Source organism: Notolepis coatsorum (genome assembly GCF_963971535.1).
Source record: "Notolepis coatsorum genome assembly, chromosome: 11".
Classification (NCBI taxonomy): Eukaryota; Metazoa; Chordata; class Actinopteri; order Aulopiformes; family Paralepididae; genus Notolepis; species Notolepis coatsorum.
The window spans coordinates 58,494,287-58,511,029 of NC_140175.1; positions in this window are offsets into that span (position 1 = coordinate 58,494,287).

Genomic DNA, 16,743 nt, shown 5'->3' on the forward strand with positions numbered 1-16,743 from the left:
AAACACCCAGGGGCACCCTGCAAAGAAACTGATTCCACCTTTCGCCGACCTCTGTGACACCCGCCCATGCACCTGAAACATCCCAGGAGAACACAGCTCCAGGTGCAGAGACTACATCAGAGCCCAGCATGACTCCAGTCAATGAACACCAAGGTGTGAGAGATATTATCCTGTCAGGGTCAGAGGGGCTCCAGTGTACCTACAGGTATTTGTGGTGAATTGAGTGAACACTGGGGCAGGATAATCCCCCACACTGCCCAAACAGGGCTTGGACAGTGTACCCCATCACTCTCTCACTCACTCACTCACTCACTCACTCACTCACTCACTCACTCACTCACTCACTCACTCACTCACTCACTCACTCACTCACTCACTCACTCACTCACTCACTCACTCACTCACTCACTCACTCACTCACTCACTCACTCACTCACTCGCTCGCTCACTCATTCGCTCTCTCTCCCTCTCTCTCTCTCTCTCTCTCTCTCTCTCTCTCTCACACACACACACATACACACACACACACACACACACACACACACACACACACACACACACACACACACACACACACACACACACACACACACACACACACACACACACACACACACACACACACTAATTTGTTTCATACCAGAGATATGTTATTTACTGTTGACAATACTTTAATAGAACCTCCTGCTGCTACAGTATTATGAGGAAAAGAGAAGAGCTCTTCAATATATATATATATATCTTTTTTTTATATATTTTTAAATATTATTTTTTAAACATAATAAAAACATAAACATAACAACATAAAACATAACAACATAAAATTAGATATACAAGCATTAATTAACAGTACACCTCCAATTTAAATCACCATTTGAATAAATGTATTATACAAGAAATATACCTAATACTTGCTATCTAATACCCTACATACATATGCTCTCGCTCGCCCCCCCCCCCCCCCCCCCCCACTAATCTCTTTAGCTGTATAGGGACTGCAAACTCAAAGACATCATTCAACAGCAATACAGAGGGGTGTACAGGTATATCCAGAATTAAGAGATTTGAAAATTGCTGGGACACTTCTTTCCAGAATATCTTAACTGGTGGGCAGTCCCAGTACATGTGCATAAATGTACCCTCATCCCAATTTATACACAAGGTGCATCTGGAGTCTTGTTTAAGTCCCATTCTGTTAAATTTTATAGGAGTCAGGTATGTCCTATGAATAAAGTTAAGATTTATTTGTTGATGGTCCGGGTTACGTGACGCAAGTCGAACGTTTGCCCAGGCATCTTGCCAATCAAAATTTATTTCCAGGTCTGGTATATCCCTCCTCCAGACTGAGTCTAGGGGGAGGGTTTCATACGAGGACCTTAGTAATTGATGATAAAAATCTGATACAAAACCTCTCGATGTCTCTCTTTCATAGAAGAATGTGTGGTATCTGTGGTGTTCAATTGGTATCCTTAATGGGACTCCATGAGCCTTCAAACATACCAATAACTGTGCGTAAAAATAATATGTGGATCTGGTGAGATTACATTTTTTATGTATTTCTTCATATCTACAGAAACCCCATTTGTTGAAAACATCTCCTAATGTGTGTATGCCCTGCTTTTCCCATTTAGGGTATCTTATAGGTCGTTTTCCAATCAGAAGTGCATTGTTATTGAATATGGGAGTATGACTATGCCATATATGTGGGTTAGAATATTTGTTTTGTGTTTCACGCCATATCCGGATCGCATGAGTAATAATGGGGCCAAATTTCAATTCGCATTGCTTAATTGATAATTTGGTGTATACTATGTCCTGCAGTCTAAGTGGAGCTACTATTATTTACTTCTAAATTTCTCCAGGATACTGATGCTTGGGAATCAAACCAGGTTGTCAGTGGTCTTAAAGTGTACGCCTTAAAAAAGTGGTAAAAATCTGGAAATGCCATACCTCCATCGGCTTTGTTTCTCTGTGCGGTGGATCTTTTTATATGTGGTGGTTTGTTATTCCAAATAAATTTGTATGCGGTAGAGTGTAGTTTTTTCCAGTAACCATCTGGAGGGGGTAACGGTAGCATTGAGCTAATGAAGTTGATTCTAGGTAGGACATCCATCTTAACTATTGATACCCGTGCCTGAACTGAGTTTTTAAGTTTTGACCACCTTTCAAAGTCGTATTTGATCTTATTTTGGATTTTTATGTAATCGTACTTCACCGTTTGGCTTATAGTAGGGAATACTTCAACTCCCAAACATCTTAAGTGTTTAACCATTGGTATTTCTTCTGGAAGGAGTATATTTTTTGCAGGTGCATTAAGTGGAAGGAAAGCCGACTTTGGCCAATTTATCATAAATCCCGATAGACTGCCAAATTCATCAATCAACTTGAGAAGATGAGGCATTGCAGTGTTAGGGTTTTGCATGAACAGTATTACGTCGTCCGCATATAAACTAATTTTATGTTGTGTGCCCTTGATTGCGATTGGTTCTATGAATTGGGATTGTCTTATGTATTCTGCTAAAGGCTCTAATGATAAATCGAATAGTCCGGGACTAAGAGGGCAACCCTGTCTAGAAGAGCGTGATACCGGAAAGATTCCGGAGGTGATTATACCTGTTGTAATCATGGCCGATGGGTCTTTGTATAATACTTTAATCATATCAATGAATCCTTTTCCTAACCCCATCCTTTCTAATACTGCCCATAGATAAGACCATTCCAACCTATCAAAAGCTTTCATCGCATCCAGGGACAGCATCGCCTTAGGTGTGGTGTCATCCTTGCTGGCATCTAGTACGTGTAGTAATCGTCTTATGTTATCAGTGATCAAGCGGTTTCTTATGAAGCCAGTTTGATCCGGATGAACTAAAGACGTCATATGCTTTTGGAGTCTGATGGCTAATACCTTAGAATATAGCTTGATATCGGTTCCGAGGAGGCTTAAGGGTCTGTAACTACCGCAATCGGTGGGGTCCTTGTCTTTTTTAAGGAGGACTGTTATGAGTGCAATATTGTCGTTCTTATGGAAGTTCCCCTCCTTGATTGAGTATAAAATCATATTAAGTAATACGGGTCCAATTACGTCCCAACATGAGAGGTACATTTCTAGTGGGATACCGTCTCTTCCAGGAGCCATACCACTTTGCATTTCAGATATGGCCTCCCTAAGTTCATCTAGTGCAGTGCTTCTCAAACTTTTTCTGTCAGGCCCCCCTTTGGCAGACCAAAATATCTTGCCCCCCCCCCCCCCCCCCCTCGCCCCAACAAAATAGTCATGAAATGGGCCATGTTTAAATTTATCGAAATAACACCAATATCGTGACCTTTCAAATTGACAACACCTTCCCTCGTGAGAGCCACCTTGCCTCGCTGTGAAACAGCACTGCAGAATGGTCAGCTCCCATCTCCTCACACAGCGCAGAGAACAGGCGCGCTTTCAGGAGATCTTCACTCAGTGACTGGGAATTTACAAAGCGAACATAGGAAATAAGCAGTCTTTGACAAGGCAACACGCATGTCATCCTCAAGGCTCAACTTGGCCCTATATATTTTTTTCAGAGCTGTCATGGATAAAAAGCCAGCTTCACACAGATATGTGGTGCTGAATGGTATCAACACCTTAACTGCTGCATCATGAGATACTTGGTACACAGCACCACACTCTGAAACTAGCTCTCCAGGTGGTATCAGATGAGATTTCAATGAGTTCTTCCAAGAGTTTGGATGGAGATGTGTCAGGAAGCTTTGTCTCAATGTTGTCTGTAAAAATTTTTTTTATCAAGAGTAACTTGGTGATCCTTTTCTGTGTTTTATTAAATAATGATTTTCAGATTTTGAGAAATGGTCAAACTTATCCAAATATGGTATTTTCATGGAGAACAGTGCAGCTGCAACAGATAGCACTTTAGTGATAATTTTCTGTAATATTATTATTTTTTTTTTAATCTCAAGGCCCCCCCTGTCATGCCTCTGCGCCCCCCCTGGGGGGCGCGCCCCCCACTTTGAGAAACACTGATCTAGTGTGATGGGTGTCTCTAACTGTTTAGCGTCATCCTCTGATAGTTTGGGGAGGTTAATTTGATTAAGTGTCCATTTTGTTTTGATCGAAGGTCGTTTCTGATTTATACAAGTTGGAGTAGAACTCTTTGAATGTCTCGTTGATTTTTTTAGGGTCTGTAACAAGTCCTTGTTGTGCTTTAATGGAATTTATATCTGCAAATGTTGTATTGACTCTTAATCGCATAGCTAGTAGGTGACTTGGTTTAGAACCCTGAGAGTAGTGCTGTTGTCTTGTGCTATGTATTTGTACTTCAGATTGTTGTTTATAAATGGCGTTAATCTCTTTTTTTAGCACATTAATTTGAGTTTCCAGTCGATCCGAGTAGTTGTATTGTAAGGAGGAAAATAACGTAGAGTAAAGCGTTTCCAGCTCTGCCAGTTTTGAGCAACGATTCTTGCGTATTTTGGAGGAAAAGCACCCGGTAAACTCCTTGATCAATCCCTTTACCGACATCCATAATATTCTGGGGTCCTGCACTGATTCCGCATTCTCCAGTAGGAATACAGAAAGAGCTTCTTTGAGTTGTGTAATGAATTCCTTGTTATTCAGCAGTCTCGAGTTAAATCGCCACCTTGGGGCTCGGGATGACAGTATACCAAATGATCCTTTTAGGAGTAAATAACAGTGATCTGATAGTGCATTGCGTACCATTTCCACGTCATAGTTATCAAATAGTCTCGGGGATGCAAAAACATAATCTATTCTGGAAAGTGTGTTATGTCTTGCAGATCGACATGAGTACTTCCGAGTCGTGGGGTTGAGTGATCGCCATAGATCATTTACACCTGTATTCTTCGACCAATCCTTTAACGCATTAGATGCATTTTTCTGTTCGTTGGAAAAGGTGGGATAAGATTTATCCATCCCAGGATCCCAAATGGCATTAAAATCTGCACCAATTATAAATTAGTATTCAGGAAGGTCTAACATTGTTCTGGTAAGTGTAGTGTAGAAATGAGCTTCGTACAAATTTGGGGCATATACCGCTACCAACGCTATTTTCCTATTCCTGTGTACAATCTTAGCTATGGTTATCCGACCATCTGCATCAGACCATACTCCTTTCAATTCAATATTCAACTTCCGTTTCACGACTATAGCAACTCCTCGGGTTCTCGTTCCAAATTAAGAGTGACTAATGTTATGGTATATGTTGTCCGCTAACGTGGCTTTGTCTTCCTCTAAAATGTGCGTTTCGCTTAGCAGGGCCACGTCAACCTGTTTGTTTTTCATCAGTGTGAGCACGCTTCTGCGTTTATGTTGATTATTTATTCCCCCAGTATTCCATATCATTATATTCAAACTAGCCATAATCTATACATGTTGTTGTGTAGTTGTTAGTAATGCTTCTGGAGTGCAAATCTACAATGGATATACATCCAACTATTGAGGTCCCGTTGAGAGCCGAGCTTAAAAACATACATATATACAAATAATCCCCTAAATCCTCCTCCCTCAGAGAGTCGTACAGGACTGTGTTCCATAGACACAACCTTCGCGTATAACTCTCTCCCTTAAACCACAGGATTGCCCAAAATAAGCCTTTTAACCTTAACTTTCCTATGCTAATTGCCATAGGATATAAAACTTTCATTCTAATTTAATAGAATGTCACTCATGGTCTAGCGCCTTCCCATTAATGTAATACAAATTGTGTGAGAAATGAAGAATATACCTCCATTGGTATATTTATTTGAACCTTCTACTAACATGTATATGTTGGAACCTTCAGAAAAAAGAGAAAAAGAAAAGTGAGAAAAAATTATTAAAATTAAAAATAAAAATAAAATAAAAAATCAACAACAACAAAAGAAAGAAAAAACAATAAGAGATTTTTTTTTAACTAAATTATGCAAATCCCTAATGCGGTGGAGCAATTGCTTAAAATATTAAAATAACTTTGTCAGACTTATACCTTTAGATGAGTATGAGGTTTTTAAAACTTTGTATGCAGTTTTTCCCCCGACATGTGTGGGCGTTAAACCGTTATAAGGGTTTGTTGAACTTCCATATCTGGTTCATTTGCATATACATACCGGATGTTATTGTTCACAGGCCTTCATTGTAGGAGTACAGTGTATTCTAGAAAGTTGTAGAATACCCTTGTATATTTGTAAACACTGATGTTATGTTCCAGAATATTCTTCCTGTCCAAGAGTTATATGCTTCTAGTGTTTTCCAGTATATTCCAGTTTGACCCTGACCGGTCGGAAGCAGAATCCAGAATGTTCCAGAGTGTTCCCAATGTCAGCGTTATATTATTGCCTGCACTAAAACCAGAAATCTATAAATATAGTGCCTATCGTTCCGTATTAAACTTGTTGTACCTCAATGTTGCCTACTGGCTTATTTTCTGTCGCTTTTGTAGTTGAGCCGTGGCAAAGTCATTCTAATAAAGATAATAATAAAAAATAAGAAGAAGAGATGAATAAGCTTGTCTTCTGAGACGGGCCTATGGTGCGCCCGGCCCCTGGGGACCGGTCTCATGTTGCTTCATGTATTCTTTGGCATCTTTAGGCGAGCGTAACCCGAATCTTTTTCCATCTTCCCCCACGATGGAGAGGGACGCTGGGTAGCGAAGGCTGGGTTTGAATTTCATTGGGGGTTGAAGGCAAGGGAGAACAGGTGGGTTTTGAGGCGAGCTTTGAAGGTGGAGAGTGTAGGGGAGTCTCTGATGGACTGAGGGAGGGAGTTCCAGAGTCGGGGTGCAGTGCGAGAAAAGGCCCGATCACCAACGTTTTTGAGTTTGGATGTTGGGACAGTGAGGGAGGCAGTGGAGGAGGACCGGAGGGAACGGGTGGGGCGGTAGGGAAGAAGGAGATCAGTCAGGTAGGGGGGGGGGGGCAGGCTGTGGAGGGCTTTGAAGGTGAGGAGTAGTGTTTTGAAGTTTATCCGGTGTTTGATCGGGAGCCAGTGGAGAGAGTGGAGGACAGGAGTGATGTGTTCACGGGACCGGGTGTTAGTGTTAATATGTCTATTTGATCAGTATATTTCAGATAGAGGAGTATGTCATTAATTGAGCAGTATATTGTAGCAAATTCAGGGGGTAGCCACTAGCCAGCCAGTAATCAAACCCAGGTCGACACCGCTTTTAGATCTGGTGACAGCCAGGGCTAACCGGAATAGGGGAATCAAGTACTTCAACAACTCTGACCCCCGACACATGAGGCAGAGCATCTAGGACATCACAGACTACAAACCCACCAACAACTCTCCCCAACCACTGACCCCTCCCTCCCAGATGAGCTCAATAACTTGTATGCCTGCTTTGATAGGGACAACCAGAAGGTACCAACCAAGGCTGCCCTTCCATCCAACCTCCAACCCCTCACTCCCTCCCCCACTGACGTGTTTACCGCACTGAGCAGGACTAAAGCATGTAAGGCGGCTGGCCCTGATGGCATCCCCGGCCGTGTGCTCAGGTATGAGGCGCCGATTGGGACAAAAGCCTATCGAATACAAGACACCACCTATCCAGTTATCCTGCGCGACCCAGTTGGTCCGTGCACGCCACCCAGTTGGTGCGCCTATTAACTCATTCAGCACCAGAGGGCGCTGTGTCCTGTGTGGTTGAAAGGCCAGCGTTCTATATAGTATAGGAATATGTGGTGGTGTTTGCAGGGCTATAACTATATTATATATTATAGCTATGGATACAATATTATTGCCCATTTGACATCGAGTATCTATCGTTCTGTTAAACTTAGAGGTTATATATGATTGCTTGTAACTGAGTAACTGTCTAACTATGCATAACTGTTTCCACTGGAGGGCGCTATAGGCGGAGCTGTTAATGTTACCGCCAGGTAGAGGGTATATAATCTGATGCCGACTCCCCCTCTGTCTCTTCCTGTCAGGATCTGAACTTTCGGGACAGTCCTCTGCCGCACCCCGGCGGTCTGTTTGCGGTGATACAGGCCGCCGCCCATTGTATGAGTCTGTATGTACATATTCTGTCCGATCTGTTGTCTATTGTATTCCCTGTACATTTGCTAGCGGTCCTGTGTTCTTCCCAGTATGTTCAGATGTCCTAGTCTTCCCTGTGTGTATTCTTATTCATGTTCCTGTCTAGTCCTAGTCTTCCCCGTGTTGTTATGTTACAATGTTTATTCCTGCCCTAGCCTGTCAGCCCCCAGCTGTTCCCTGTCTGTTATAATTAGTAGTTCTGTATATATTCATGCCGCCTCCTATCTTCCAGTGTCGCGTCATTGTTTGTTGTTAGGTTACCCCGTCAGTACCTTCCTGTGCTGTTCTTCCTACCTTGTTTTCCCCTGTAACGTGTGCCTTGTGGCTGTGCTCAGTAAAGGCTATTATGATCGGAACGTCGCCTCGTCTCTCTCACTCCACTTTGCCCTGCGATTGAATCCTACACCTCTCCTGAACTCCGAATCCTCACAGTATGACGTGACCAAACCAGGATTCAGCGGACAACGGGAGAGACCAAGCGAGCAACTTGCTGCTGACCATGCAGCGTTTCTTCGAGGGTGATTTCAACGCGTCATCCTCATTCGAAAGGATGCGGCTGCACGCACTGCTCACCTGCGCAAGTGGGACTTGCAGCTCGGAGCAGGCTCCACTGCTCGCGGAACATGAACGGTAGCTGGGACTGATTATTCGGGCGCTCTGGTCCCCTGCTCCCAGCGAAGCCACGGCTACCAGTACGCCTTCCTCCACAAGTAAGGCCTCTACTGCCACTGCAGCAGTTAGCGTTGTTCCCGCGGCCTTCACTGCCCAGGCTGTTAGCCCAGCCGTTAGCCTAGCTTCCAGAGCCAGTAATGCTAGTCCCCGCTCTGTTAACACTGTCCAGACTACTAGCATAGTTGTTAGCCTTGCTTCACCAGCTAGTACTGCTAACCCCGGCTCCGTTAACACAGTCCATGCTACTAGCACAGCCGTTGGCCTAGCTCACACAGCTAGTACTGCCAGCGTAGCTCGCGCTGCGCATAGGTCTCGGAGAGCTAGTAGTGCTAGAAAGGCTAGCTTAGCCTCACCTGCTAGACTAATGGTTAGCACCTCAGCTAGTCCTACTAGCATAACCACCACCGCTAGTATTACCCCTATAGCGGTTAGCATAGGCTCCGCAGGCCTCGCTGTCCAGCTAGCCAGCTCAGGCCCTATAGCAACCAGAGCCTCTAATGCTGGGACCGCTCCGTCGGCCGGCAAGGCCCCTGTGGTTAGCTTAGCTCCTGTAGCTCCGGCAGCTACCCCCTTAACTCTCTTAGCTAACACTGCCCCTGTAGCAGTTAGTGTAGGCCCCGCGGCCCTCACTGCCCAGGCAGCTAGCACAAGCCCAGTAGCTAGTATTGCCCCTGTAGCAGTTAGCATAGGCCCCGCGGTCGTCACTGCCCAGGCAGCTAATCGAATAGTGGTCCTTGAGGCTGTAACACGCTACGTGTCATCAATGCAATGCTCGGCTCGTTTCTCCGGTGGTCTGGGACAATGCAACTTTGGAAAAACTCTTTTGCATCTTGCTAAAGTAACATGACATGTTCTAATAGCAGCGTGTACAATAAAAATAAAACAGATACTACACTTGGATTTCATATACCCTCGGCCTCGGGCATATTAAAGTTCACGTTAGCCTACGGATAGTTTCATATCAAACTCATAACTTCATGGCGCACACCGTGTGACATCATCGCTCCAAGCGACGTTCACGTGTTCTCATTCACCTCGGAAATAACACTTTGCAATCCATGCAGTACTTTTCCACGTGCTCTCAATAGCCTGGAATTCACCTAATACCAGCGTTTTGTAACCGAATGAACGAGCCTGTGCTTAGCATATGTGGTTCCATGTGAAACGTAAACAGACAAACAAACAAAACAATAATACATAAAAGATAATGTGTGTGTATACCTGTTCTGTATCGGATCGCTGTTCGTTTAATCGACCAGCACTCATGCTGCGATAAGGCTTGGTTACCCTCGGTTTAAATATACATCGTTTATTAAAGCATAATGACCAAACCTGAACTTCAAAATTCTATAGCGCTATATTAGATTCAATATACCATAACCAACACTCACGGTCTCCAAACACGTGACTAATGTCCCGTTTAATGCAGGACTAACGTCCTACCGGAATGTCCCGTTGTTATTCTACCCGCCTATCTGTAATGACAAATGGTTCACCTAATCCGAATACATCGTTTTCAGGAATGGAAGAGATCGTAGGCTTAGTTTGAGGTTGAAACTATGAATATTACAACGATACTCTGGTAAATCTAATCATGATTCTACCAGCTCTCGGTCGTTCTTTCCGCCTATTGCAGAAGAATCATAGAACAGTTTCTAACAGAGTAGCGTTTTCCAAGGATATCACGTCTACTAAGCCTACGTATCTTACCTTGTTGCCTATATTTTAGTCTGCACCAGCTAGACTAGAGATAGCAATCCAACAACCTATGGTGTGCCTTACCTTTTGGTCGGCACCAGCTCGACCGGGAATAGCACTACAACCCAGAAAATCCTCTCAGAACCGCCAGATAAGGACCGGAGTACACACGTTTCCCCCGTAACGATTCTCAATACAGATCAGATATATTAATGCACATTACTCTCGCTCAGCCATGATCTCAATATTTGACAACATACCGTAACATTCACCTGGCCCAGAGAAAAGCGGGAAGGTTTTAATTCCTTGCCATACATTTTGGTCGACCATCTATATACTCACTTTTCTCTGTATAGATGAAACAACACGGCACGCTGGGAGGATGCAAATAGTCCGTCACGAGTTCGTAGACGCCAATTGTGGGATATTGTGGATATCCTGAAGAAGAAGGTTCTCAGTCAACCAAGGTTCAGTTAATAACAAGGTTTATTAACTGGACAGATAGAAATATACATAGTACATAGAGAGAATGGCTGAGGTTCGCTACCTGGGTCATTCAGCTGATCACCTGGGGCGCGAGCCTCAGCCATTCTCTCTATGTACTATGTATATTTCCATCTGTCCAGTTAATAAACCTTGTTATTAACTGAACCTCGGTTGACTGAGAACCTTCTTCTTCAGGATATCCACAATATCCCACAATGCCACGGACGACATAACATGTGTTAGCAGTCCGCCCCCTGAATGCCCATCACGACAATTAGCGTGAATTTTTTTTATTAGCGATCTGAATTCATATTTCATCAACCGAGTCTACCGTTGGGAAACCATCCCCATCAGGCACTCAGATGTGAAAAAAGCGCCCCCTATCGTCTCCCAGATGGTAATGCACCCTTTGGAATGGACTCAATGAAAATGGATGAGAAAAAAAAACTCCGGAATCCACATTTTACTTCTCACGCATGTAACCGGAGATGATCCCAGTCATTGTGGAGCCTCAGGAATTCTGACTGGAAAATGAGTAATTCACTACACAATTCAAAGAAGCACTTGTTGAATTCCTGCAGGAGAATGCGGAATGGACACAGGACCCCAGAATATTATGGATGTCGGTAAAGGGATTTATCAAGACTTTCACAGATACCTTTTCTTCCAAACTACGCAAGAATCGTTGCTCAAAACTGGCAGAGCTGGAAACGCTTTACTCTTCGTTATTTTCCTCTTTACAATACAACTACTCGGTTCGATTGGAATCTCAAATTGATGTGTTAAAAAAAGAGATTAACGCCATTTTAAGACAATAATCTGAATTTCGAATACGTAACACAAGACAACATTATTACTTTCATGGTTATAAACCAAGTCACCTACTAGCTATGCAGATACGAGCCAACGCGAAATTTGCAGATATCCCTACTATTAAGGCCCAGCAATGACTTGTTACAGACCCCAAAAAAATCAACGAGACATTCAAAAAGTTTTACTCCAACTTGTACAAATCAGAAATGGCCTTCGATCAAAACAAAATGGATATATATCTTAATAAAATTAACCTACCTAAACTATCAGAGGAAGACGCTAAACAATTAGAAACACCCATCACACTAGAGGAACTTAGGGAGGCTATATCAGAAATGAAAATTGGTAAGGCTCCTGGAAGGGACAGTATCCCACCAGAATTGTACCTCACATGCTGGGATGTAATTGGACCCCTATTACTTAATATGATTTTATACTCAATCAAGGAGGGGAATTTCAATAAGATTGACAATATTGCACTTATAACTGTCCTCCTAAAAAAAGACAAAGACCCCACCGATTGCGGTAGTTATAGACCCTTGAGTCTCCTCGGAACCGATATCAAGCTTTATTCCAAGGTATTAGCCATCAGACTTCAAAAGCATATGACAACTTTAGTTCATCCGGATCAGACTGGCTTCATAAGAGGCCGCTTGATCACGGATAATATAAGACGGTTACTACATGTGCTAGATGCCAGCAAGGATGTCAACCAACCTATAGCAATGCTGTCCCTGGATGCGATGAAAGCCTTTGATAGGTTGGAATGGTCTTATTTATGAGCAGTACTAGAAAGGATGGGGTTAGGAAACGGATTCATTGATATGATAAAAGTATTATACATCGGCCATGATCACAACAGGTATAATTACCTCCAGATTTTTTCCGGTATCGCGCTCCTCCAGACAGGGTTGCCCTCTTAGTCCCGGACTATTCGCTTTATCATTAGAGCCTTTAGCACAGTATATAAGACAATCCCAATCCATATGTAGCAGGGTGGATTATCCCTGCTTCGTGGGAACGGTTGTTGGCAGTCAGGAGGTAGCTGGACACAGCAGAACTCTGTCTGACTGCACCCTCGTCTTTGGGCCTGGGGCGTCGACTGGAGGCTGGTAGTGTAAGTGGATGGGGCCCGGGATTTACCAACCTGGTCTGGTACTCTGGTCTTCCTTCCCTGTCACAGGGCGGTCAGCAGTACTCCCCAACACGTTCCCACTCCTCCCAGTTGCTCCTTAGACCCTCCCACACCTTGTGACTGAATTGTAATCAAATACTCTGAGTTCCCCCCGCAAGCAGTACCCTCCCTCAATGACCCTAGAAACCTTACAATGAAAAGGGGAGAGTTGGGTAGGAAGAGGTTAATATACGTTACCCACACCAAAAGAGTTAATGCTGGGCACAGGAATGGACACGCACACAGAACCCCATTCAAGTCTTTATGTTAATTGTACTGTTCAGTTACAATTATTTAATACTAGTGGCCAATTGGGGCGGAAGTCCTACTATAGCCCCTGCTGTTCAACTCAATACCTCATAAACACGTATATTATGCACCCACCTCTGGGTTACTATCAGGGATAGTATACTTCACTGTGTTTGACTCATCACCCATGTCTGGGTCTTCACCTTGTATAATACCTCAACAGGCTTTAATTATACGGCCAGAATAATACCTCCAAAGGCTTTAATTATAATGCACCAGGTCTGTAACTTCCCCACAGGGAAGGGTTAATTGAATGGGAAAATATTAATAAACACACATGTTATCACGCTCAAAGAAAAGGAAATAAAACCAAAAGTGTGGGCCCACAATTACCAAAACAAAAGCCCTATGCTAATGCCGGCATGTAATGTAATGTTTGGGGTCTGTAGTTAGCAACGTTAACTTCACCCGCAGGCCGCTCCACACTGTGTAACGTGCAATAGATCCTGGGTGCCGAAGCCCTAATGTTTACTCTACCAAAATGGCGGCCGCGCCGCTCCACCACCGTCCTGGTGGCAAGATGGCGTCGGACGCTCTCGTCGCAGGTGCTAGCAGGCGGAGCTGTAGCAGAGGGGCAGTGCTGGCTGAGCTGGTGCTGGGCGATGACGACCTCTGCTGGTGGGAAAAAACTCCCGTGTCTTGCAGACAGCCACGAGCTGGTTTGCTGTAGCACTCCGGTGCAGACAGCTGTCGACGCCCGGGGCAGGTTGCTTGTAGGTCCCGCACGTCTCTGGCACGCAGACTATACCGGCACAGTAACTGCTATAACCCGACTACTGTGAACTCAGATATATCATTAGCCGCACGCTATCTATACCGCACACTGTAACTATTATAACCCGACTGTTAGTGCCTGGCTCTGCACTAATGGTTCACACACTATCACTGGTACTGCTAGGATATCGTATCCACTAGCCAGTACTTCCTATCACCCGTCACTGTTCCACGGGGCTCTCCAGCTTCACTTCTTAACGGGGCTATTCCAAAAGCACACGCCCGCCGGCTGCGACTGTTCACGGCCAAGTCCAAAGCCGAAGAGAACATCTCTCTCCTTCCGCTGCCATATATCACCTTCCATCTCCCTCCGACACTCTCTGCCTGCTACTGCCCCCTGCTGGTCCCGCCTGCCAGTCACACAAGGGGAGGATGAGGAATAGAGAAATGTCATTTATAAACCATATTCCAATGCTCTTCAGAAGGGGCCGTTTGTGTCATTGCTCATGTGAATCAATGACACTAGTTAGAATGTCTTTGCGTACAAAAAGGGATATAAGCACAGTCAGCAGTTCTGAATAATATACCATATTTTCCAGACTGCTACACATAGAACCAATCTCAATCAAGGGCACACAACATCATATTAGTTTATATGCGGACGACGTAATATTGTTCATGGAAAACCCTACCACCTCAATGCCTCATCTTCTCAAGTTGATTGATGACTTTGGCAATCTATCGGGATTTAGGATAAATTGGCCAAAGTCGGCCTTCCTACCACTTAACGCCCTTGCAAAGAATATAGTCCTTCCAGGAAAAATACCAATGGTAAAACACTTCAGATGTTTAGGAGTTGAGGTATTCCCTACTATAAACCAAACGGTGAAGTACAATTACACAAAAGTCCAAGATAAGATCAATTACGACTTTGACAGGTGGTCCAAACTTAAAAATTCAGTACAGGCCCGAGTATCAATAGTTAAGATGGATGTCTTACCTAGAATCAACTTCATTAGCTCAATGTTACCGCTACCCCCTCCTGATGGTTACTGGAAAAAATTACACTCCACTGCATATAAATTTGTTTGGAATAATAAACCTCCAAGAATAAAAAGATTCACCGCACAGAGAAACAAAGCCGACGGTGGATTAGCATTCCCAGACTTTTACCACTATTTTAAAGCGTGCTCTTTAAGACAACTGACAACCTGGTTTGACTCCCAAGCATCAGTATCCTGGTGAAACTTAGAAGAAAAGATAGTAGCACCACATAGACTGCAGGACATAGTATACACCAAACTATCAATTAAGTGAAATTTGGCCCTCTTATTACACATGTGATTCGGTTATGGCGAGAAACACAAAAAATATATACTAACCAACATAATTGGCATAGCCATACTCCCCTATTCAATAACAATGCACTCCTTATTGGGTAACGACCTATCAGATGCCCCAAATGGGAAAAGCAGGGCATACATACATTGGGAGATGTTTTCAACAAACAGGGTTTTTGTAGCTATCATGATATACATAAAAAATGTAACCTCACCAGTTCCACATATTATTTCTACGCACAGTTATTCAATTGTTTGAAGGCTCATGGAGTCCCATTAAAAATACCAATTGAGCATCACAGATATCACAAATTCTTCTATGAAAGAGAGACATCGAGAGGATTCGTATCTGATTTTTATCATCACTTTCATTCGTAAGAAATCCTTCCCCTAGACTCAGTATGGAGGAGGGTTATACCAGATTTGGAAGTAGATTTTGATTGGCAAGAAGTCTGGGCAAACGTTCGAATTGCATCACGCAACCCGGATCATCAACAAATTAATCTTAACACTTTGATCGCCATGGTTAAATTCATAATTTACCATCCCTAGCCAGCTCTATTTGTCTATGGAGAAGTTCCCCTTCTTTGCAGGGCTATAACTTTTTAAATTCTATTGCTAAATTGACATTATTATGGCCCATTCAATGTCCTATATCCATTGTTCAGGGTGTAGCAACGTTATACTTTTTCATTCACATATTCATACTAAAATATGGTCTAAATTATAAGTATGTTTTTATCGTTTTCTGCAGCTTTCTCCAGAACTTGATTTTTAGCCCCAAATGCATTATATTGATGATCAAATACAGTTTGGTAGCGATCGGTGCCAGATGAAAAATGTCAACTGGAGGTACTTCTAGAAGTTACTACGTATCATCTGATATTGACCGGATGGGCGGGGGGTCGTTTATAATTCCGTGGGCAACGTTATATCATTCGTCTAGTGTGGGTCATATGGTCATCAGAGCAGTTTATATGGAACACGTTAGAAAATAACGCTGGATCTTATCGTATGTTCCTCGCGCCGTTGGACGATCAGCTTGGAGTAGACAGTTTTCGATTATGGGATGTTGAGATGAACCATTTCCAGGTTGTATAATACTATATATGTCCAAATAACGTTGTTTATTGAGTTAGGGCGAGCGATTGATTATCCAGTGTGCTGAGATGGAGTCCGGCTAACGATCGCGAGTGCCCGGACGAAATATGGATGAGCACTTCCTGTTTGGCGAGCCCCTCCCTCTTGGCAGATCTGCCGATCGGCCACCAGATGGCGCTCTTGAACCGTTAGACAGTTGAGTGGAGCTCACCAGTACATCTCATGTCTCCGGAGGAGAAATATGATTTCGATCACAGATTTTTGAAATAATGATATCAAAGACGAGTTACGGCGTCTTCGGCAGAATGAGCATGGCGAGCAAATACGAGTTATGGCGTTCCCGGCGATTAAAGTGTTAATTATATTCACAGGACATACCTGACTCCTATAAGATTGAACAGAATGGGACT